General features: G+C 43.4%; 1 protein-coding gene across 8 annotated transcripts in view; it reads right to left on the bottom strand.

The window, feature by feature from the left end:
• Window positions 1-2961, bottom strand: part of PRR5 (proline rich 5) — a 94740-nt gene extending 91779 nt beyond the window's left edge. The window contains exons 1-4 of one of the 8 annotated variants that reach the window (XM_052789869.1): window positions 2819-2948; window positions 2303-2385; window positions 1365-1445; window positions 209-390 (exon numbers count right to left, since the gene is read on the bottom strand). The gene's annotated coding sequence lies outside the window, so the exon portion shown is untranslated. Of the gene's footprint in view, window positions 1-208; window positions 391-1364; window positions 1446-2302; window positions 2386-2818 lie in introns of those variants that run through there. The other 7 variants (XM_052789871.1, XM_052789878.1, XM_052789868.1 and 4 more) reach the window with 7 other exon arrangements.
• Between the last annotated feature and the right edge of the window lie 22102 nt (window positions 2962-25063).

The following is a 25063-nucleotide window of genomic DNA, read 5'->3' as shown; positions in this document are numbered from 1 at the left end:
TGCTTAAACAGACCTAAACTACAGTTTAAATAATGCTTTAAAATCGCCTACGACTCCAACTTGAGACGTAGAGCAGGCAAGCAATTTATTTAATAGCAGGGAATAACAGCACTTAATTCAAATCATACCCATACAATATTTTCCATCTTCCAAGGGTTAGATATGCACTAGCTAATTAATCACTGCTTTCTCCACACCCCAAACTCACCAGTGTTATCCTAAGAAACCAAGGGGAAAGCAAACGCCACTGCGAGGACATGCTTCTGGACAAGCATTTGTCATTTTCTTCTCTTCTTTGTGCTCAGTGTCAAGGAGTCCCAGGCCACAGATGTAGGCAGATAATTACCAGCTCTCGTAACTCAACAGTTCCTTGAGAGGCTCTGGCCAGGGCTATCGGAGAGGCAAATTTTTCACTGACCTTAATATGAAGGCATTTATCTAGCAGTGATGTTGAAACACTTCAAACACTGTTAAACGATCAGAACCAGGCCTAACCGTTTTCTTTCTGGTGCAAAGATGCTCTTGGCCATGCGTGGGACCAACCACTTGTGTAAATCCAGGCGCAACCTGAACACGGCTCAGCAGTTTGCACTGAGCTACATGAGATCAGAATACATTCTAGAAATTATAGTCCCGCTATTGTGCGGCAAAACCACTCTGATTTTCCCTTTAAAGAACAGCTTTCTGGTTTGCATTTCTGGTTTATTATCAAATACACATGCAAGAGTGCTACTTCAAAAGAAAATAAAGAAGTAGGCCAGAAGGTCAGCGGATATGGATGGTCAGAGCCTCCAGCTCTGGACCAATCTACCTTGTTGCAGTTAATAACAATAGAGTTAAATATTGTAATGGATGAAACGGGAAATACTATTTTTAGCCATTACCTATTATTTTAGTTCAAAGATTAAGTCCCCCTTGCAGTTCTACTACTGTTCTTGCATTTTATCACGTGTATTTATACAGCTGTTCATTAATCCTGCTGGCTTTTATGTTAAAAAAAAAATAATTAAAGTAATTTTACTGGCTTGCTTTATTGTGGCTACATTTTACAACCATAATTCTGTCAAAATTAAAAGGAAATGCCTCCAGAATGAAAATGGGGGGAGGTATGACTGTAACCCAAGGATCAGATTTTTTGAAGTGCTCAGGGCTTGATTTTCTTAAGTGTTGAAGACTCAGAACTTGGCTTACACAGATACATTTCCCTCAAGGTTGCCCCAAAGAACTCTGGATACAAAAGTTTGAGAACTGAAAAGAAAGACTCGCAAATATAGCAATTTACTCTGGAGCCTAAACACAAGCCTAGGAGCGTTCAAAATCTGGCTCTGACTTGGGTGATGAGTACTTTTGGAAATTCCTCTTACACTGTCTGCTTTGCAGTGTCTTTTTTACTGCGTATCCACTGGGAACGTGTCTTAATTCCATACTCCTTCCAGAGTCTTCCCCTAATTAGATTAATAATGAGAAAAAGAAAGATGAGGCATTAAGTCATTCAATCAATGGTGTATACTATAAATATGAAATCCCTGTCAATACACGTTTCATAGTAAGTCACATATTAATAGCCTACCACAGAGAAACTAGAGTTACATGCAGTATTCATCTGACTCCCAGAACCAAGTTTTCGATACACTACGCTTTGGCTACAGGGGAAACTTATGAACAAAGAACAGTTCTGCGAGGCAGCACCACACCTCTACATCCAACTATACGCTAGATGCCAAGCGTGTCCATTATTCTATAGCCAGCCTATATCGAACTATTTCTTTTACTCAAATTGTAAGCAAGCTGCCTAATCATCACCTAATAACCTTCTTTTTCCTAAAAGCTAAGAGGTGCACGAGACAGATGAAAAAAAAGCATTTATTTTAAATGAAGCATCAAAATTTAGTTTTAGACCTATCTTTCCATTATTAATCAACATGCTGGTAAACGCAAAAACTGATTGTTTCCTGTACTTTAAAATGAAACGCTTGAAAGTATGCTGGCTGGAAACGATGAACATTGTAAACACTAAATCATTTCCTCGATCCTGTTTCCAAGGCTGTCTCTCTTGTTGCTTTTACACTATCAAAACACTGGCATACATCCAACTTAAGGTATTCTCGAAGAAAACGAAGACACCAGACCCTTCCCAACGATTGCTTACGAGCCGCCAAAATTAACAGCGACTGCGCGCACGCAAAAATTGAAACGGACAAGCCCATCTTCTGCAAAAGCTATTAGAGATGATGCACTTCAGGGCGGCAACATGCAAGATCATTCTGCAAAAAATTATCTTACTCATGCACACAGATCTTACTTGCGTGAATAAGGCTTACAGCAGTCAACCCACAGGAATCACATTTAGAGTCAACTCCAGTTACCTGAGATAGCTATTTCAGACTGTAAAGAAAAAAAGGAGACGAGCGTCTGCACAAACACTAATTGAATATTCCCGTAGTGTGCAAAAACCGCAAGCCCCGGGTCTAGAATTAACAGAAATTCACCCGGACGGCTACGAGGGGTATTTTATCGCACTTCACGGCATAAACAAAGCCGGGAGCCCCCCCCCGAGAGCGCGGAGACCGCGCGGCTGCCGGCTCACCCACCTCCCCGGCACCCCCCGACCGCCCCCCGGCCCTTGGGGGGGGGACCCAGAGGGATCCCCGCGGCCGCCCCTGTCCGCCGGGGGGAGGACGCGGGGACACGGGGACAGACCCAGTTCCCCGTGGCCAGCCCCACGCCGGGCACAGAAACCGGCGGCCGCTTCGCCCCCCCCACCCCAGACCGCGCCGCCGGGGGTGCGCGGCCCCCTCCACCGCCGCCCCCCACTCACCGTGCGCCGGAGGGGAAGGAGCCGGAGGCCCGGCCCGAGCCCGGGAGGGGTGCGCTGGGCTGGGTTGGGTTGGGTTGGGGGGTGCTGGTGTCCGGCAGCCCCACCGCCCGGAGGGACGGGACCGGCGCTGCCGCCCGGGGCAGCGGCGCGATGCACAATGCGCGGCCGCGGGAGCCGCGCCGGCGGGGCGGGGCGGGGCGGGGCCGGGCGGGGCGGGGCCGCCGCCTCAGCCTCAGCCTCGCCTGGCCGCCGGGAGGGAGCGGAGGGAAAAGCGGCACCTCAGAGCCCCCCCCAAATCCACCCAGCCCCGGTCGCCGGCAGCCCCTTCCCTCCCCGCCCGCTGGTGTTCGGTGGGCCGGGGCGGCGGGGACCGCCGGCGGCGGGTAACGGCGGATCCCGTGCCGGTGCCGGTTGGCAGGTGAGCGGCGGCCGGTTCGGGACGGCCGAGCGCCTTCGTGCAGCCCTCCCGAGGTGTTCTGCGGAACGACCGCCCTGCACGAAGGCCGGCCGAGGAGCCCCCTCCCCGCTCCGGCGGGCTGCCGGCTTGCGGCTGCCGAGGGGGGAGAAGGGGGAGTAATACAGGAGCTGGACCCCCCCCCCCCCCGGGAAGCATCCCGCCGTGTGCCACGGGCCCGCTGGCCGGCTGGAGTTTGCTTTAGGGTTTGCGTATCGATCAAAACTTGTGGTTTCGCCTGGTCTGTAGTTGGTAGTTTTGATCTGAGTTATGGGATTTTAAGTGCACCCTGCAGGGATTTAAACCAAAGGAAGTTTTATACAAATCGATTCCACCACGAGTTTCAGCCACATCAAATCGTAGCTCGTGTGGGGTATCTGCCAGGCACGCTGCTTCGGTTTCCTACCTGCTTCAGCTGTCCCGCCCGAGGGATCGACAGTGCCAAGAAGGGGACTCAAACGATGGCTGTGTTCGGGCGTTAATGCCCAACGACATCACGTCACGGTACTGCAGGCTTCAAAATACGTGGTCTTCTCGTCTGGGAAGGGGCTGCTCACGCTTCACTTTCTTCCCATTTCAGTGGAAGCTGGGCATCAGTGACTTACTGCGCTGCTTTGATCCAGGTTGTGTTCAGACTGTAATGACTTTGGATGGTAACACCAGGCGAAGGAATCTAATAGAGGAGAAGTAAGGATCGTACAAAGGAGTCCTCCTTTACAGCGTTCAGGGCAAATTGGTACACTTCAAAAGCGATTAATAAAGTACACCCTTGCCTGTTTTCTGACTGCAAAGGCAACGGCAGCAGTGTGTGAGTTGTCATGGGGTATTTATACCTGCAGAATTCATGGTGTCTTTTGCGATTAAACGGTGAAACTGTCAAGTTCACAACTAAGCAGTCCGAGAGTCATGTAACCTATAAAACTATACTCCTGCACAGAAAAAAGCCGTGATTTCTCATCAGCTTAACTGACCCAGAAACCTGGGGAAGACAACTTTGCCCTTCTAAACCTGCGGTGGAGGAATGTCAGGAATGTCCCTGACTGCCCTTGTCCCTAAATGCAAAGAAGAGTTAAACTAAGGATCAGGGAACAGTTTCTTCTCCAGATCTGGCATTTTTTCAAACAGTAGGTCTCTATGACAAACTAAAGCCCTTGGAAGAAACATTTTCATTACTGTCTGTTTTCTTTTAAGTTGTCTCCATCTTAGAAAATCTAAACTGAATTATTAAAACACAATTAATTAATATGCAAAGGAACCTGAACTGGGTCTTTGATCCATAAGTGTTACAGAATCACTATTAAACGATGCTTTTTTGGTAGGAACTGGTATCTGAATTTGTCATCAGAAGCTTCAGATACATTCATTTGTTTATTTAACAAAGCAAATACGTACAGGTTGCATTATCTCTGGAAGTTTTCCAAAAGCTTTGCTTTAAAAACTGCATACTCCCTAGCAAGCATAAAAATGAAAGAATTGGTACTTACAATTGATTTTAATGATGACTACCAGGATCATAGCTACAGCCGAATGAGCAACCTCTCTGCACCCCTCTGCAGCCCAGCTGACTTCTAGCAAAACTAGCATGGGCACAAACCCCCTTCCGTTAGGAACCTCTTACGGGATCAGAGCCTCATTTTGCAGTAGTAATTTGTGATTACTCTGGGTAGGTGAAATACCACCCTGACCGATATGGTATTTTGGTGTGAGAAATATTTAGTGCTGCTTGGTTTTCACAGCAGGAGAAAATACCAAAGGATTCAAATTAATCTCAGTGCCAGGTGGAGTAACATCAGTCAGAATACGCTCAGATCCTTTGCTAACAGCCAAACACATCCAGTTGCTTCAGAAAAAAACCACATCACTAGCAACATCTTCCTGCTAAGGTCTAATCTGTATACTTACACTTTTTACCAGTCTAAGTACAAGAGATGATGGGCAGAGTTTAGTACAGCATAGCTACACTGGTAACAGTTCTAACATGGAAACAGCAACAGTTCAGAGAAGGTGTCTACTGATTTTATTGCTCCCCATCAGTTCAATACTGTTGTAAGTGCACCAAGAAGCAGACTAGGAGCGTTATAACTGCAGTTAGTCCAGGTGCCCAGGGCAGCAAAACAGTGTGGTGCAGACTTATCTGTACATAGGAGACAATTGTTAATTTTTTCCCTGTCTTAAAGGACACAGCCAGAGAGAAAGCAAGCCCTCTTCAGTACCCGTGTAAAACTAGAAATGATCAACCAAAGCATGCCCAGGAAGGCAGCAGAAGCCAAATCAACAGGCAGCTCAGCCCCGTTCTGTGTTTCAGTTCCTTCCTTCCCAGAGCCAGTTTTAGGTTCCTGTCTGAAAACGTACTTCCAGCAAAACAGGAGGTGCGTGGAGCCAGCCGGCTGGGGGGGTGACGCACGACGATCCCCTCACTGCTCTTCATCTCCTCGCAAAGATGGCTTTCCTAGCAGGCCACACGCGAGAGCTGGCAGGGCACGCTTACACTGCAAAAGCCCAAATTGCTGCCTTGCATGTGCAAGTACACTCTTGATCAGCCGTCGAGGGAGGCAGAAGTTTGTACGGCTGGAGTAGGTTTCTCTACCTGAGGGAGCTTGTCTAGCAGAGGGTCTGTGCTAAGCAGCAAGGTAATTATGCCTCGCAGGAGGGGACAGGTCTTGGGGGCTATCCTACTGACAGGACCTCATCTAACTTCCATCCTGCTTTGTTTTCCTGCACTAGGTGACCAAAGGGAGCAGCAGCATCACACGCAAATAGACTGGGATGTGGTTGGAGCCAGCAGCAGCTTTGTGAGCTCAGTTTCCCTCCCGTGGGTCATGTCACCGAGGAGACTTGATTAGATGGCAAATATCAACCGGAATATTTGCAAGGAGCAGGGCCACCCCCGCCAGCAACGTTAAGCACAAGGGCAGCCTGAGCAGCAGCAGCGAAGGCTGAGATGAGCAGCAAGAACAGCCTGCATAAGCCACGCTGAGCCGGGCTGCCAAGCTCCGAGACAGCTCTGCCAGAAACGTGGTCATCCACGCGTTGTTGGAGAATCTGGTGCTCATATTCTCAGGCTGCCAAAGAGACGGGAGATTGGTAAAGTTAATTTTAAGCCAGCATTTCCTGGTGCCTAGATATGCTGAGGTGGCACGTTTTTTCGATGTCTCAGCTACGGCAGCAGAAAGAATATGTAGGGCTTTTGAAAATGTAGGGCATTAGCTGTTAGCACTTTTTTTTTGGTGCCCTCAGCAGTTCACAATTATCAAAACAAGGGCAAACCTCTTACCTCCTGAAGTAAAAGCTGCACAACAAAGTTGTGGATGGAAGGAAATTCACACTAGAACAAGCACAGGAAACCACAGAGCTGCAGAAAGGATGAGTTAATGGAAAAAGGTTGATGTCCTGATACTGGGTAAAGGCTGTGGAAAATTACCAGCTCACACTGTCAAAGAGTATGACTGCCAGAGAGTGTCCTCAGTTAAGCCGTAGCATGCCCACTCCAGGCAACTTCATTCCACAGATATTACTGGAGGCAGAAATTTCCCTCCATCTGCAAGAACAATACCTTGCCAACCAGTCATTTTTCTAAACAATGAAGTAAGAGCACAGAGAAAGCTCAGTTTTCACCAGCTGGTTAAAATTAATACGAGGCCGGATTTACTTTATTGCACACAGTGATGGGTTTTGTGTGCGCACTTGTTTTACATGTCCCTGCTGTTGCTTCTCCTCAAGTTACACAAGGGATTGTTGTCCAAGGGGCTGAGGATGGGAAGCTTACGGGAAGTGAAGATGAACCATAATCACAAGATTTTAAATAGGGCTTGTAGTACAAAGGTACAGTTGCAGAGAGTGGAAAAAAGAAACCTACCTAGGCAACCAAGGCACAAGTAGATGATTAGTTAAAACCTGTCTCGGCTACGGGACAGCTGGGATAAAGATTTCTGATTCTTAATGGAGCCATAGGACTTTGGCTTCCTTCATAGCTTAAGTGGCTCAGAAGTGGGATGCTTGTCTTAGCCTTCTTCCCACACCCCTTCTCTAGCCACAAAGTAATTACCACCTATTTAACTTAGCATGGGAAGCCTTCTCTTTACTCTTTCTTGGCTAGTGAAATTGTTCACTGTAGATGCCTTTTTCATCTGAAAAGGAAATATCTTCTCTGATTAAGGATGCCCTCAGGCAACTGTATCTAACCTTTTTTTGTTTAAATGAGCTTGTTAGTTTTTGCTATCAGCCTTAGATAAAGCAAGTATTTAGGAATGGAGTGGAATCTGATTTACAACATAAGGGATAATAATTTGTTTTTCTGTAGTGTCTTTTATCCAAGAATACCAAATGCTTCACTAACATTAATTAATTAGCTCTCTCAAAGCATCCAGTCGAGACAGCGATAGCAATTTTGCAAAACAGCTGCAATAGGTAAAACACCAAAATACACGTAAGCATACTTGCACCAAAATAAATGTAAAAGTAGGTATGAGTTGCTGAAGGGCACGTAGCAAATCAGTGATGTACCACATCAGTGATGTACCACTGATATGCGTCTTAGACATCCTATATCCCATCTCATATTGCTTCTCAGTGGTCCAGGAACTTTCCAACCTCAAGATATCTTCAAGTGTTCCAGCAAATTAAACATAAATACAGCAGTAGATGGCTTCCACCAAGGATTCAGCATAAACAAACAGGTTTGAACATTAGAACCGTTTTTCATTTTGGAGTTGTTTTGGCCAACGTTGAAGGATATATAAAATAAACCAGAGGTTTCAACTTGACAGTCAGCTGAGAAGGAAAAGGAACTGCAGTTCAGCTGACATTTAAAAAACCAGCATCTCTGATGATGCAATTCAGTGCAATGTCAGCCCTGAGCACAATTACTTGTAGCAGTACTGCAGTACTCTGCAGAGATGCTGGCTGGGATCTCTGCTCTTTTTGCACTTAGCATCGCTTAAACACGCACTCAGGTGAAGTCTGGCAGGAGCCCACAGTCCCAAACCCACCATCCCAGATATGAGATGGCTATGAACCACAGAGGGGAGAAAGAGAGAGACTATCCTTCCTCTTGTTTTTATCTTATCTTGTAAACTAACCAGGGTTAGGTAATTTCCAAATGAAGCTTTCATTAGAAAAAGAGTCTCAAATCGAGACTGAAACTTTTGGTCCAAATCAGTGAGGCTGCCCTGAGAATACATGACACACCCAAGGACTTAAAACACTGGTCCAGGATGCCAGGGACCCAAGTTCCTACTTTGATTCAACTGTTGAATTTGCAGGCAGGTCTCCCACAGCTGCTGTAGGAGCAAAACTACAACTGGGACTTTTGGCTGCTTGAAGTCAGATCTGCATCTGTCTTGTCTTTGGAACTATTCCGTTTGGTGTGAATCGTTCGCTATAAACTGGGCAAAGGGACAGGCTCTTGCCCAGTGACCTTCCTGTTGGACATCAGGGAACTGCGCAGCGATGACATGAATCGTGGGAATACCTCCATCCCTAGCAGATGAGATCTGCCAGCAAGAGGAATCTATTGAAGCTATCGCTGCCCTCTCGCCCTACTCCCACCCCTGTTGGCAAGGGCTCGCTCTCCCTTTCCGTGTAACAGGGCTGCAGTCACCGCTGTCCCCTCCCTCCGTCCCTCAAACCTCCCTTGTGCTCCATGTAGGTCTAGACCGCCCCTGCCTCCCACCAGTCAGCTGGGACTTTCCCAGCCATGGGGAGTATCTATCTGATGACTTCCTCAAAGCAGAACCAATCTAATGAAAAAAACAAACAAACAAAAAAACTTTGAATCTCAAAAAGTGTTGCAGGAAGTAAAAACTGTTTCTGCGCTACTCTGCTACAGGTACGGCAGGGAATGATGCAGGTGGTTTCTTGCTGTCATGCTCTTACCCTTCTGAATCAGTAACTCACTCTGGTCCAGGGAACTAGGTTATAGGACTTCTCTAGTCATCCTTTCTAAGATTTTTAGGTGATTAATAAATTGGGACCACTGTTTATTTCACCACTGGATCCAATTCAACTATTCCTTCCATGACCGTGACACCATGTAGCCTGTTAGCTTTGCTTCTAAGCAGTTGCCATACTCCATGCCAGGACCGGCTGCATTTCCCCAATTGCAAGAGCGATTCGTACACCTCATAATACCATTAAAAGTTTGTTAACTGCTAAGGGTCTTTGTCAAAGAAGAGATGGTACATAATTATCATGATAAAGTTTCCCAGAACAATGAGACACCCAGAAGCAAGCGTGAAATGACACAGACTGCAAGGAAAAAGGTTTGGCTAAAGAACCAACATGTATCATTTACAGTGATTTCAAGTTCTTACAAAAATATTTTCATTTTAACATTTTTCACTTTATATTTTCTGATTTTTTTTTAAACAACTTGTTTATTACACTGCTGAGGGTCTTCCTTAAGAAAGTCTGTTTTCTTTAAGTACTGTTTTTAATACCCTGAAGATCAAACTCGGTAGTCCTATGTAACAGATTTTAAATATTAATAGCAACACACTAGTAATGCTGTAGGGAATAATATCTTCTTTAAAATACATACCAAAATTACTTTAATAAATAACATTACAAATCTGATGCTGGACTAAAAGTAATAAAATTATAATTCATACATATTTGCTCCCTTATACCCACTGTTGTAACAGCTCTTTCAAAAACATTACCATAAAGGCATCTGGAATTTCTGTAAGACTCCAACAGCATTTCCTATTTGTCTTTGCACAGCCACTGCTGTTTCCAAGTAAAAAAAATGTTTAATCTTTCTTAATGTATCCAGATACATTGCTTGCACAACAACTGGCTGCCCAGGACTGTTTACATCCACTCCATCTCATTTATACTTTGGCCAACACTTGTTTGCAGCAGCACCCATAGCTGAAGTTTCTCCAACAGCAATTACAAATTAACTCAAATGTTGCATATTTGTGGCTTAAGAATTTTCTTGAGTTTAAGCTGCTGGACTCTACTGGCTACATAAGGCAGCAAGGCATCATTACAGAGACCTTTACACAGCTCACTTCAGGGGACAAGAACAATAAAGGCAGACTGAGAGAATCCCAGCTGTTCATGAGCATTATCTCTTTTGGGGAATGGCTGAAGACTTTGGGAGTTGTATAAAACAGAATGTCAGTAGGTAGTTTGCTACTCAGTCAAGATCCAAAGTCTGCAAGTTTTATATTTTCAAAAGATCAAGTGGCATCTCCATGTGGATAGGTACATACATAGGTACGTAGCATTCCTGCTTAAAAGACAGCTTTTCTATCACGAGCAACTCAGCTCCCTGGTCAAAACATCACCACGTTTCCAAAGAACAGCTCTGTGGAAGAGAAATATCCTTGATCGTGGAGCAGTGTACAGTCATTAAGGAGTTTTTCTTGCTGCTACCTTGGAAAAAGACAGTTCAAGGAAATTTAAGAGAAAAACAACAATACAGAAAGATAAACAACCTATGCAAATAACTGGAAGAAAGGCTTGTGTGCCACCAGAATGGTAATCACTGCCTATGTAATTCAATTGCTTTGGAGAAGGCCTTTGCTCTGATACAGCCATTATCAGGCAGCCAAAACTTACATGGGTACAAGTGTAATAATCCTTTCTGCTTTCATCTAAACTGGGGTTTTCAATCTCCTTTTAGCTGTACAATTGTAAAGCCTTCCAAGTGACTCTACAGCCTCCTACATGCCAAATGTAAGCCCACTTGCCAGCATGATGGCTTTTTTGTTTGTACCTTTGTGTGGACACCTTAAAGTCAGAGACACTTAGGAGCCCATGAAAAGAACAAGTGAAAGGCACCGATTTAAAAGGCTGCCCCTCAGGAGCAGCTGGAAGCCTGCTGCATGGAGTATGCAGAAAAACAGGGTAGAAATGCATACTAAGAGCAACAGTCATAGATGAAGAAGGTGGGTGGAAGCAGCAGTAGGGCATTTGCTGGCTCTTAACTGCTCCAACAGCGGAAATCCTCTGTCTACTCCTCAGGAGTATGTTGTCCCTGCCACTGAAGGAGCATTACCTGCCATTCACACAAAAGCAAGGTGTGTTTAAAGAATGGTTAGAGCTTTTTTGCCCTGCAATAGAGATGTTATCTATGCCGCATGCTGCAGTTTCTGCTCTAATAAATACCTTTGTTTAATGAATAATATGTAGGGGAAGATTCCATGATGTAAAAGACTGGTTAGACCAGCTACAAACCCACTGAAGAGTTTCAGAGTGATGTTTTATAACATTTTTCAAGTTCAGCTGCACACTGATGATGCTTTTTTTTTTTTCCCTGTGGGAGGTACCTATTTTCCTTTTACTGTGCTTCTTTCTCACATGGACAGTACGGACTTAATATACACCAGCATGTTTGTGAATACTGGGCAGAAAAGAGCTTCCTTCTCTCCAAGAAATTTTCCTCTGCCTTTGCCAAAGCTTAAGGCTGGTGATAAGTCTAAACCCACTGAGGGGGGTGGAGTGTCTGGAGCACCAGAGGCAAATCTTGTAGCTCTGCTGACTCCGAAAGAAGCAGGGGAGGATGTGCCTCTGCCTTGGTCAGGGCAGGTTCAGTCCATACAGAGCTGTGGAGAAGGGAAGGGAGGACAGAGCTACTGAACCAACTTTTGAAGGGTTTTGACATGCACTCCTGCCTCACAGGGTTTGATTTGCTGGCTAGTGTCTGAGAGGGGCAATATGGCTAATGCATCCACCCGGCCTGCCTGGGGCAGCACAACAGCAGTACACCTGATCTGCCAAAGTCAGAGAAAAGAAACGCTCCTCTTTCCTCTTCAGAGGATCTTCCAGCAGCCTCAACCCGGAACGAGACCATCAATGTGCATCGTACAGTCACACAGCGCAAGACAGTTCCTGCCCCAAGGGGTGCCAGCTGACCAGAGACGGGCAGAAAAAACCCACACGAGGAAGTGTTATTCTTTCCATTGCACACTTCATCTGACTACCAGTCCAGGCCCCTGCCAGTGCCCTCTACTCCCCAGGACAGAGGAAAGCACAGCCTACCCCAAAACGTGGCAAAACTTGGAGATACATTTTGGGGAGGCAGTTTCTCCGTGTTAGAGATGTACAATACCCCGATGAAGGAGAGAATTGAAGTGTCCACTGCTCTGCAAAGATGAAGTCCTTCCACCCAGGCAGAGGCAGCCCAGCCATGCCCCTCAGCAGATCTGCAGAGATCAGGCACAGAGGATGGAAAAGCACCTTACCTTCATGGTGATCTGATGATTCAGTCTCAGGATTTTCTGTTAAGTCTGGTAACATGAGAACAAAGTGTCATTTACTACTATGATGATTCAATTCAAATGAGGTCAGATAGCTAACTCATTTTATGAAAACCACCAGATTGTGTGATGGGATCCCAGCCTAGCCCAAGCTTTGGTACAAATCTGTCAAGACCTTTTCTTTCACAGGGAGCTCCTCAAAGGCTTCAAATTTAGAGAAAGCCAGTCTTTATTAGACAAAAAATCTGACTTGTTGACTTTTTAGATCAGAAGATGCCAAGTGACTAAGAAAGACAGTAGGTAAGACCGAGGAGTAGTTTAAAAAGCTTATAAACAAATCTCCCCCTGCCCATTGTATCTTAGAAAGGCAGGCCGTTGCTCTCAAACTGTATTTGGAGCTTTTTGGTGGGCTGCAACTACCTACAGAGTCCCCTCAGCTCTCTAAGAGGTTTTCTCTTATATCAGCACAGAGCTCAAAGCGTGCTCACTGCTTCTCTCACCGGTCTCTCGCTTCCTCACTGTGCTGCAAATTGCTGCCTTGCTAAAGCCTTACTGCTGCTTCCTCTGATCCGCCCCATAATCTGGATGCATCTCTCTCCCTTGGGCAGATTCAATTGCTCCCTAAGGGAAAGAGCATCCCTTCTCCTTCCAGAGGCTTCTTCACCCAGCTTCACCCTTCTTACAGGGAGATAATCTATGAAGTGAGAACGAGCAAAATAGATACTGTCTGTCATAGATAGCCATCCCTGTTAGTCAGCAGATGGCAATTAGTATTTGTTACTTGCTGAACTGTGCTAGGCGATCTGGTGACACAACTTGACTTTCCAGCCTTTTCTTGCGGTAGTGAAGCAGGTGCCCAGGCACAAGGTCCTGCTCACAGGACCGGCACTGAGAAACTCGCTTTCTAGCCTCATTAGTACACATGGGCTGGCTGGAGGCGTGCATGCAGTGAGGGATCAGCCATCAAGTCTGCAGGGCAGGAACAACTGATACGCTGCAGATGAAGATAAAAAGAGAAGACGTCATCAGATCCTCCCACAAGCTAGACTTAGTAAATCTGAAGAGGAACTTTCAGTGCAAAACTTGGAAAGAGGACATTTCTAAAGAAAGCCATTTGCTCTGACAGTATTTTGGGGGTGGTGGGTGTGAGATTCACAGTGTTGAGACACTGAATTTGTCAAAGGATTGGGAAGATGCTTTAGCCAAGAAGCCCCAACAAATATCTGTTGGGAACAGACTCCTTGTCAGATCTGATTGAAGCCATCAAAGGAGTCAACTTTAAAATGGTATCGCTATATCTGCTGCCAGTAAGTGTTCTGGGAGAATGATATAAAACGAAAATGCATGTATTTAAAAGTAAAGGAACACAAGACTTACTCTATTAGATCTTACTTTCTGTCATGCTGGGCATCAGAGAGGGCTGCAGAATCAAACACCAACACAATACTCATTTTTTTTTCAGGAGGTTGCATAATTGTATGGTCAATCATAGTGTATGTTATGCATGCCAAAATAATTGTAAACAAAAGCCTGATGACTGAAGGAGTAAAGAACAGGCTCTTCCTTGTTCTGCCAACAGTTCAAGATTTTAGTGCTTGAGCCCATTTTTTCCAAAAAACACTTTTTTTTTTTTTTAACCTCTGCTGTACTTGTGCATGAGGAAATAATGTCCACCCAGGCAGCCACATCTTTCCCAACTCTTAACTACACTGTAAAGATCTCTGGAGCACCACCATGATACCTGCAAAGTGGGTATAAGCTGTTCCACATACACATGCACCATGTTGTCTCATGTTGAAACTGAGACTGACGAGTCTCAGTTCAAATTCCTGAGTGGTCAGGAATTCTCCAGTCTGCTGTCCCCAGAAAAGCACCCCTGCCCATCAGTAAACCCTGTTCATAAACAGTTCTTGTTACCCAAGGGAAGATGTCCTTGCTCAGCCCCAGCAGTGAGACTTCTGCAAGGTGCCCTTAAAAGAGCAACAAGACACAAAAACCTGTTATCATGCATGCATGGACTGGCCCCCCAACACTTGGGTGTCTTTCTAAGCTAACCAAGGAGGCTCCTTCTGCAGCCCATGGGGAGAGAGCATTACACCCATGCTGTAAGTCAGGCAAGGTCAGCAAAATCTGGAGATAACCACCTGAAGCAGCCAGGCTAAATGTGCCCAGTCCCCTAGGACAGTGTTCACTGACAAATGGCCATTGCAAGATAAAGGCTGTGGGTTTTTGCAAGGAATATTCTTCACACCATAGCAGCACTCCCACATGCAATCAGTTCTCAAAATTTATTTCTCCTGCACTAGCACGTTATTAATGCAGGCAATAAACTCCCAGTCCTGCCAAAGTACCATGACCTTCCTCCTGCCTCTGTGCCCATTTCATCCATTTTGCCTCCTGTGGCCGTGCAGCTTTCCAATGGGAGCACTTATGGTAGAATGTTTAAGAATGCATGTAACTGTCTGCAGGCCCAGAGCAAAAAACCCTATGACTAAATGAAAACCATCCATGCCAGGAAACAGGCACACCTGAAACTCAGGGAGGCTGAAACCAGGGGTTTTGCGAGCTCCACCCATCTTGCTCCTCTAGCATTTTCACCCAACAACACTAAAAGAGTTGAGAAAGCTTCAGGAAAAAAAAACCTCAGCAGCACACAACCTCACTGCAGAAAATTATTCCTCACTCAGCAAAAAAGAAGAGGAAAGCGAGTAAAACAATGCAAACAATTTATATCATTCCACTTAAACAGCTTTTCAAAGGGCGGTGTGTGGGCATGCCACAATTATTCATTTTTAAGCTCTCACTACTGTTATGAATTGGATTCTGCGAACCTGCTGGCCCCGACATCCTCCCCAGCCCTGCCTCACAGAGAGCCGCTCTGATGTTAAACTCAGAGCATCTCCTTATATTGTGTGTGTCATTTTCACAACAAAAGTAATCGCTATCTTATCAACAATGGCATTACAGCTGAAACAATGAGCTGTGGGTATTTTGTGTGCAGAAGTGCTGGCCTCAGCTCTCACAACATCCAAATTCAGCTTTTTATATCAGGTGGCCATAAGACCTGGGGATACAAGGTAAAACTTGTACTTTCAGCATTTTCTCAACCTACTGTACACCTACGATGGGGACAACACCATGGAAGAACAAAAGACCATGGCCTTGAAAAGATTTTTTTTTCTTAATCTTGCCATATATTTGATAAGTCACACAGGTACGATTAAGCAGACACATGTGCAAGTGCCTGGACCTGGAGGGCTCAGTTCTCAGTGAAACCAACAGTGGAGAATATACAACCCCTTTTGAGCCCCCTTTTCACTTCTGGAACAGTGTTTAATAGCCCCAGCATAAACAAAAGTTTTCTCTTTTCCTGAGCTGCTTGGGCAGTATGTCACACCATGTGTTATGTGAAGGGTGGCAAATATTTAATTTTCCTACATACAGTCTTGGATATCACTCATGGGTGTCTCTGCTCGATAATCTGCACTTTCTGTAAGCACCCTCTAATGAGCCCCTCTGCTAACGCAGTGCAGTTTTCAAGTGTACATGAAAGAACTGATCAGAATCTTATATTTTTGCTTGAGCTTTAACTGATGTTTTGCTTAATTAGAGCATTCTTTCATTTTTGAATCTTTTTTCCAAATGTCAAAGCTGGTTGCTTCAAAGGATCATTTCAATCACCCCTGCAGGAAGAGAGAAAATTGCTCAGAAAGATTAAAGAGAGCACAAGAGAGGGAGGTGCAGACAGATAGACAGAGTGCAGAACAAAATATCTAACAAAAGCCTGATCCTACTCCCACTACAGTGAATCTGCAGAGAAAGTGGAGAGATCAAATATAATTTTCGCATCTAAGACACATTCATGACAATATACCAGAATAGTAAATGCGACTTTTGTGACATTCATGAGAGAGATTTTGGATGAAGCTCCTCTCCTTCAACAAGGAAGATCATAGCAATTCTGTGCTCCAGGTATCATATTGCTGATACGCATTCCAGCTCAGAAGAGCTCCAGAAAAGCCAGTTTTAATTCTGCATTCTCAATTCCTTTCTTCTTCCCCCAGCAATTTAACTTAAATGGGATAGGTCTTAAATCGCAATACCTTTTTTTCCCCAAATATACACAATATAATGTGTTAAAGCTTTATGATAGAAATGTATTATTTGACATATTTCTGTAGTATTTTCATGTTCTGCAGTCACATCAGTGTGTTTCTGTTGTAGGTCATACTGACAGAGAAATGTGTAAATGTAGAAGAATTCAGAAAGATGAAGTCTTGCTGCATCATTATGCACATATCAAAAATATCAATCTTGCTTCAGCCTAGGCTACAGTGAAGTATCTATATATTTTAACAACTGAAGCTGAGGACCTCGTGTTTCAAACCGTCTACAAGAACAGAACCACTGACTCCAGTGGGACTCTGCATGGTAATAAGAATATTTTTACACAGCACTGCAACATGCCATGCAGATGTATCCAGAAGGGAAAATTCACACCAGCTTCTTCAGGCATTTAGCTTAAGCTCCTTTCATATTCAGAATAATGCTTATGCTGCCTATGTAGCTAGTGAATAACTGAGACTACATTTCCTGGTGGGGGGAAGGGGCAATTGAAAGCACTAAGGTTTAATGCCAAAATCAGATGATTTTATTAGTCTTTCCCAAAAACATTCAACTAAAGTTCTGTGAAGGACAAGGATCTTTTAAGGCACTAAATAGACACACACAGCTCCTAGCTCTTGGAGGAAGAGCCTACCCATTTTTAAAAATGTTCTTAGGAAAACGTATCTGCATTGTATCACACAGAGGCACAAGTAAATCTAAGAACCATGGATATTTCTGGAGTAAGTCTAGTATTATCCAAATACCCAGACTCCTGTGTGAAAGGAAAAGACAAACTCAATGGCAAAAATGAAAGGGTTTGAAGATCATTGTCTCCTGACTTTCCTTTCCTGATTACAAGGCAGCAGATTATCTGCTGGTGTCCATATTTTAAAAAAAAAGTCAAAAAAAGAAGGTATGAGGATAAGATGGATGACTTGAGGACTGGAAAGTCTGCCTTCGTTCCATCATGCAAGACAAACACTTGAGGAGACCCGATAATGATCTCTTAGCAAGCTCCATACAGAAAAGACTTGTGATATTAGATGGATAATTAAACTAGTAGCAAATAGTACTACAGGATACATTGATTGGAAGTTAAAAAAGTTCAGAGCCAGACAAAAGACATCTGTTTTGAGGTATCACACCATTAAAATGGTGACTGATTAGGGAACTACTGTACTGACATCACCTCCCAGGTCCCTGCTCTGTAGTGACCTAAACACACTCGAGCCCCAAACACACGATTGAGATGTGATTTGTTTGGCTTACAATTAACTTTTTGGATGTGTTATAGGTGTAAACATATGCATGCAGTCACATAGGCACATACGCAGAAATGTCACATGAATCTCAAAAGACTACTGCTTTTCTAGACTCTCACCAAGGAATACAAGAAATACATGGTCTAGGCAAAGTAAAAAGCCCAGTAAACATCCTTACCTCAACTTCCTTGCTCTCTCATGTGTTCTTTAGTTTGGACCCAGGTCCCCTTGATAGCCAGGGCCTCCTACTCAAAGCTTTTCTTGTGACCCTTTGATTGTTCTTCCACTTCACCTGAGTATTTCATGTCCTTCAGCAAAGTCACAAGCAAAAGTCTTGACTCAGGGAATTTTTATTTCATTCAATTTATTGCCTATTAACACAAACTTCTGATCATTAATTCAGGTAATTAGCTTGAGGGGGGAAAGGAGTGTAAACACTTAAGAGCTTTTCTTCCTTCTAGGGGTGGGCATTGTAGCAATCTGAACATGAATCTATTATACACAACACCCCTTGCTCCTGTCAGCTAGATCATTTGGATTAACATTATTGTAATACCTACTCCAAACTTTGCACCTCGTCCCTGTAAAACATACAAGCAAGAGCATAATACCAGTTTAAACTGTTCACTATACCTTAGCACAAAAAATATAAACTTAGTTCAAAGATTAATGTAACTACTAGAGATCCTAATAAATTCATAAGTCCAACAGGGCTTCATCCAGGCCCCAAATGGATGGTGAACACTGTTCGCTGTGCTAAGCATGATACTCCCTCTTGGGGAGTAAAATGAAGCACTGAGGGGTGCAGCTCTCCTGGAGCTTGCTCTGTCCTGTAGCATTAACTGAGCTCTCGCCTCGCTCCAGCACTTGCAATCCCTTAACTCTCACCTCTTAAACTCTGAAGGGCTTTTTCTCTGACTTTATCATATCCTCCCCCTCTCCTTTCAGGAACCTATATGAGTCCCTACACATTAAAAAAAAAAAACAAAACAATAAAAATACTAAAATTGCAAAATATTTGCTTGCATTTCCAATTCCAAGCAAAGGAGAGGTTGAAGAGAGAGCAGCTACAGTGTTCCATTTTATTTCTTGTTATCTGCTATTAAGCTGAACATGCTAGAACCAAGCTTGCTTTATATAGCCTAGGCTCCGTCTCATTTGACACGCTTTCAGAAAGACATGTGGACATTTAGTTAACATTTGAGTTAAACCAAATGGGGTGTTGCAGACAAAGCTCTGTAGAAGGCTACCCAGGCAATGCAATTACATTTAATTAGGCTTACAGCGGAAAAAAGTTACATAGGCACAACACAAACGCACATGCAAAAATAGAACAAGGAGGGGGGGAGAAAACACGGAAAGCATGTCAGAAAAATGAATGGGAAGAACTGGGAGGGAAGGGAGCAACCAGGGCAGGCCTGGAGCCTTGCCTAGTTGAACAGTACAGGGAGGATCAGGCTCATTCAGAAATATTCTTAGGGCAAACAAGAGGCTGATGTTACCAAGGAGCAACATCTTTAGCTCTTCAGGGAATTTTGGGCACAAGATGAAGACAGATTCCTGGCTGGGATTCATAACACATGTCTAATCTTTACATCTTTTTGGCCTCAAATTGCATTGAACGTACAGGATATGTTTGCTAGGTTTTTTCCTTCTGCTAGTCTCAGGATAGCATACTTTTCACAAACTGAAAAAAAAATATATAGGAGAAGCTGCTGTATATTATCTAAGTAGTAGCTGTGAAATTGAAAAAGTGAGGCCTTTTGATCCATTCTCTTGCTGCAAAAACTTAGGCTATTTTGTTTGGCCACAAGACGTGAAAACATCTACAGCCAGAATGGAAATTCTAGTGATATTCCAGCAAAATAATCATTGTTTGCTCCATGGTTATCTGCATTTGTTTCTAAGGAAGGAGACAAGTAATCAGTGGGGGCAATGAGCTTTATAAATAATTTTCTAAAGAAAAAGTCTATCCAGTTGAAAACACAAATGCACCAAAAGAGAAGCCAATAAAGGTATTTGTCCTAACAAGGCAGAAACACTTTGCTGCATTTCTTTACTTAGCATGCACATATGGCAAGTGACATTCCTAAATCTTTGCTACACTTACTAGTTCTTTACACATGCCAGCTTTTTGCTTTTTCCTGTATTCACAGGAATTCTCTGAGGCAGCCCTCTTTCCAACATGCCTTTTTTAGAAGGATGTGCAGATGAAAGGAACATGATATTTTTAGGAGACCTACAACACTTCATGCAGGGCTCCTCCAAACTCTAAGTCAATGCATTCTTCACCTGAGCTGTTTGTCATTAGATTAGGAACCCCCCCCCCCCCAAACAACAACAAAAAAACAACAAAAAAACTGAGGAAAAGAAGAAATATGATTGTGAATGGAAATGCTGACTTTGATCTGCTTGCAAGGTTGCACTGTTCATCCCTCAAGAATACTTAGATGACCTGAGGGTACACCTACTTCTCTGGAGAGGCAAGGTTGAGATAAATGAAATCTAGATACAAGTCTAGATTATGACAGCAACAAAAACACGTGCTGATACAAAACTTTCAAGAATTGCAAAAGAAAGGATTGCTTTCTACAAAATGAAGAAAGTCTTCTGTTCCCTGTTTGGGAAGAATTCTATATAAAATATATATTTCATACAGTGAGCTCCCCAAAAAGAAAGGACATACACTTTACACAACATTTCCTTTTTTTTCTCCTTGTAGCTTGGACTTTAGATTGCATTCTGGAAACCACCATTACAAGTAAGTAAATAATGAATTACATTAGTCACTTGTTATTAACTCTCTTCCCATTTCTTAGTCTCCTATTCAAGGATTTAAGAGCAACTCAGAGCAATTGCCTTTAAACCCACAAATAATGTTAATAGTATCAGTGGGACTTAGTGGTGTAGTTTAATATTATTCCTAACCTTGTCTAACTGCAGGTGCTGGTATCTCCTCTCGTGGCTGTACCCTCCCACTATTTTCACTGCATCAAATACAGATTTTGCAGCCATATGTGGAATCAGATCAGTTTGCAGAAACAAGAAAAGAAACTCATTGTCTTTGAGATGAGCAAGGCAATCTCCTGCCAGTGAGACTGCAGACCACCAAGTTCAATGCGGAGGTGCTGATGAGGACAAGGCTGTCCTTCTCATCAGCACATCATAAATCAGAGGGGGTATGATGTGAAGTCACCCCCTTGGATATCTAAGGAGGGAATGGAAGTTATGTGGCCTGGATACCACACCTCTTTCATTCCTGTGAAAGTAGCAACATAAATCCCACGTACAAATATTAACATCAACAACCAATAAACAGAAGGCTGGCAACATAAGCTGCAGAAGTTATTTGGTGAGTAGATATGAACCACAGAGCCAGTGCTCTAAATTGAAATCAGTTTTTGAAACATTTGGAAGCCAGCGGAAAAAACAAACCCAGGAAGGATTACTTTGGAATGCAATGCATTAACTATGGTCGTCAATCTGTTTTCAATTATAAACTCCTTAAGACATCTAATATGTCTTGTCCTATTTATAACAGAGCAGTGATCATGCTATTAGCTTTCAACAATACCTAAATGATGAGCATGAAATTAAAGCAAAGAGTAAACTAGACTGGAATAACAATTGTAATCACAAAGAAATAAAAAAAGAAATAATTGCAGGTAAATTGTCAGGGCATAACTCAGAGACAGGCATGGATCTGCCATGTAAAAAGCCAACATGTATTAAAAGGGAGGAGCCAAAACACACTCCATGAAGTCAAAATGATTAAAAAGATGAAATAAAGCCCCTATTTTATTGCACAGTAATATTCAGCTGCTGAGGAGTAGCAAGAATCATGCAGTATGCCAAAGACACTAAAGCTGCAGGAACTGGAGGCCTTGATTCAGCAGTGGCCATGGTGAATAGGGATACCTTTATGCATATACTTACCGATACACATAGTCCAAAGGTTTTTTTGTTCATCTGTGATTAGCAGTCTGTGATTTAGTCTGTGATCAAAACCCGTGTTCTGCAGACTGCCACTCTGAGGTACGACACACCTAGCAAATACACTAATAAAGACCATGACTTATAATAACAAATATGAAGTACCCTGTTTTGGGTCACAGAGATAATGGTTATAACAATTCCATATTATTAATTATAAATTCCTTTATCATTCATCTATAAGTTGAAATATAGAATTATGTGTCCAGTGCATTTCAGAAGAGATGCATTAAAAGTTAATTGCTACATCTGTTTTGAGCAATTTGCATGCAATACATGCAGTTCAATATTTTTCTTTTATTAAAAAAACATTTCTAGAAATGCCTTTTTCTTTGCAGACTGATTTTTCTAACAGTTCATTATTGCCATATCAGGACAGTCTGGAAATTCCTATGTAAGCACAGAGGCACCTAACAATAGACACCCATACGTACCTGATAAATTCCACATGATTATCTAATCTGTGAGTTGCATTAATTCACTTTGCATTGATCATTGTTAAATTGCTCTGGAAGATTTCCAGTTGCCCGAAGTTAGAGCACTGAAGAAGGCAAAGAGACTTTATCCACTTTTCTTCCAAAAAAAATGTAAGCAAAAAGCAAGTCTGGTAACAAGCATTCATGAGTAATTCAATTTTACTGCCTTGGCTGAAATTCAGATGATTTTTGAATGGGTGGTCTGCCTGCATCCCACAGAATGATGCTACTACATCATAAGGAAAGTATTCACAGGACATAGTAAGGTATGAATAGCATGTCAGTATAGCTGTGATTGCATCAACTACATCAGAATATCACTGACAGATCTTTCCTGTGCCTGTACCCACAAAAAGGAGTTGGCTGTGAATACCAGCACTGCTAGAACCACCTTGGCAATATGAGAAGTCTGTAGACTATACACAAAATGCTCCAAGGGTAAACCTGATGCATTGCATTTTGACTAGTGATCAGTACCTGAGAGACCCCAAATTCTCATTTTTACCTCAAACATTTTCCAGTTTATGGGTGCTTTGTGAAGATGGTCAGGCTGTGGATAAAAGTTTTAGAGCTGGCTGGTGGGACATAATCCTCTGCTGAAGCTGTGAATGTTATTGTATTGTGTAAAGGAACAGTGGGCTAAAAATCATTTAGTCCACCTCTATTCATGAGCAAAGAACAAAGATTTTAGAACTGAAAGTTTGGCCACAGGCTCAGTAAGCCCCCCAAGACAAAAGCCAAATGAAATGCAACACTTGGATCATGAATGGACTGTAAGTGATGAGCAAGATGCTTGACTCAACTCATTGGAGAAAATGAGTAATGGAGAAGTTCAGGAGGTAAAAAAGACTTCAGGTATAGCCCTACTAAGTGAAATTAGACCTCTCTCTTGAGAAGAGAAGAAAATCAGGATTTTGTTGGTGCCAAATTTACAGTCCTGCAACCCAGCACGAAGTAGTGGTTCTGCCTCACCCTCTTGCTCATTTCAGCACAGCATGACACTTACCTCTTTTAACACTCCCTTTATTCATATATTTACAGCAAGTAATCAAACGTTCCCAGCATTTGGCTGAATAGAGCATTCGGCCTTTCTGAGGATGTCTCTGACAGTCATTGGCACTTCCTTCCAAAAATGTCTGGAACAAGCATTTGGCTAAACATCAAATTTGATGTCTGTCATCGTTAAGACAGTGCAGTGGCTGCTGTTTTAACTGGTTTTCTTGACTCCCATGGTTTCATGTAATGTCTACAGCTGACCCCTACCAGACATATGGTCCTGTTACTTGCAAAACACAGATGGATTCACTTCGTCTTCTAAAGTGTAAACAGTTATTTGGAAGGTAAAAATGAACAGCAGTAGCAGGAGAAGACAGCTACATTTGTATGACTTGGTAGAGAAGTGTCATTTGTAGCAACAACATTTGTTCTGACAGAACATATGGAGAATGAAGATAATATCTTTGCATTGCACCAACATTAATAACCACTTTGGTACCCTATAATTACACAGGAAAATATTGCACCAGGATGAGTTCTTCTGAGTCACCTATGTAAGAGTTAGTCAGCAATACTCAGCAGAGCTGGCTGGAGCAGAAATAGGTGTGGGAAGGGAGCAAGATAAAGCTATAACAGTGAAAACACCTGACAAATCCATCACTCAAGTGTTCATCCCTTCTTTTTTCTAAAATTAGAGGAGATGAAGGATGCTCTGAAGCCTTATCTGGCCATGAGTTCACATTTACAGAAGCTGTTGGAGCTCAGTCAAACCTCACCATGACATACCAACTCTGTATTAACATCAGGAATATCGCATGGACTGATTCTCCAAAGCCTTTCCCCCACAAAGGTAGGGGTCAGTTGGGGAAGAGGAACACAGGCTGGTTAGACCACAGTACTATCAACTGGAGAGTTTATAGGAGATAAGTAGGACCTGTATACCCAGTTTGCATTTGCTTCATTGCCCATGAAGTACCTGGCACCTAACCACCCTTAACACCTTTGACCATTCTTTCCTAGATAGATTGTTTGAAAACTTGCCGCAGTCACTGTTGAAATACTTCCCCTGAAGGAAAGTCAATTGCAGAGTAGGTTTTCTAAGCTGTTCTCTTCATACACTTATACAAGCTTTTTGCCAGTGCTTCATTAGAGGCAACAGCTGCAGATCAAGTTTTAAAGCATCACTAATACAATACTGGCTCAAGTCTCATCCAGAGATCTAGAGAAGTTAAGCTAAACATTCTAGTTTCAATGATTTTATGTTTTATTCAAGAACCAGTCCTAGGCCCCATGCCCCCAAGGAGACCAAGCAGGCTGATGTTAAACAACACCCAGTTCCTCAAGTACAGCTGTAAGCATCCCAGAGCTCTCTCTCCTCTGGAGAGACAGCTGTTGCGATCAAGTTGTTTCCTTTCCCAACCTTTCCTGTGGGAACTGCTCTACAGTCTAGGACTATCGATTGTCACTTGGTATCAAGACCTGATCCAAGATACCACTGGTCTGCTGGCGTGAGCTGTTTCTCTTGTGCTACTCACCCCTTATCCTGCTAGCCCATCTCTCCCAGGAGCATCACCAACCGCAGATCCACAGAGCCAAGGCAGGTCCCAGGTCAAGCCAGGAAATCAGTCCATGGGTTGACGTCCAGATCAAGGGTGGTCATAGCTGTAGACTAGCACTTCTCCAACATGGTTCAGGTGGGAACAAGTGCCTCAGGGCTGATCTTAAATAGAGCTCATGGGTGTGGGTGGAGG

The sequence above is a fragment of the Harpia harpyja genome, chromosome 6 (genome assembly GCF_026419915.1).
Source record: "Harpia harpyja isolate bHarHar1 chromosome 6, bHarHar1 primary haplotype, whole genome shotgun sequence".
NCBI lineage: Eukaryota > Metazoa > Chordata > Aves > Accipitriformes > Accipitridae > Harpia > Harpia harpyja.
This window is presented reverse-complemented; position numbering and strand designations above follow the sequence as displayed.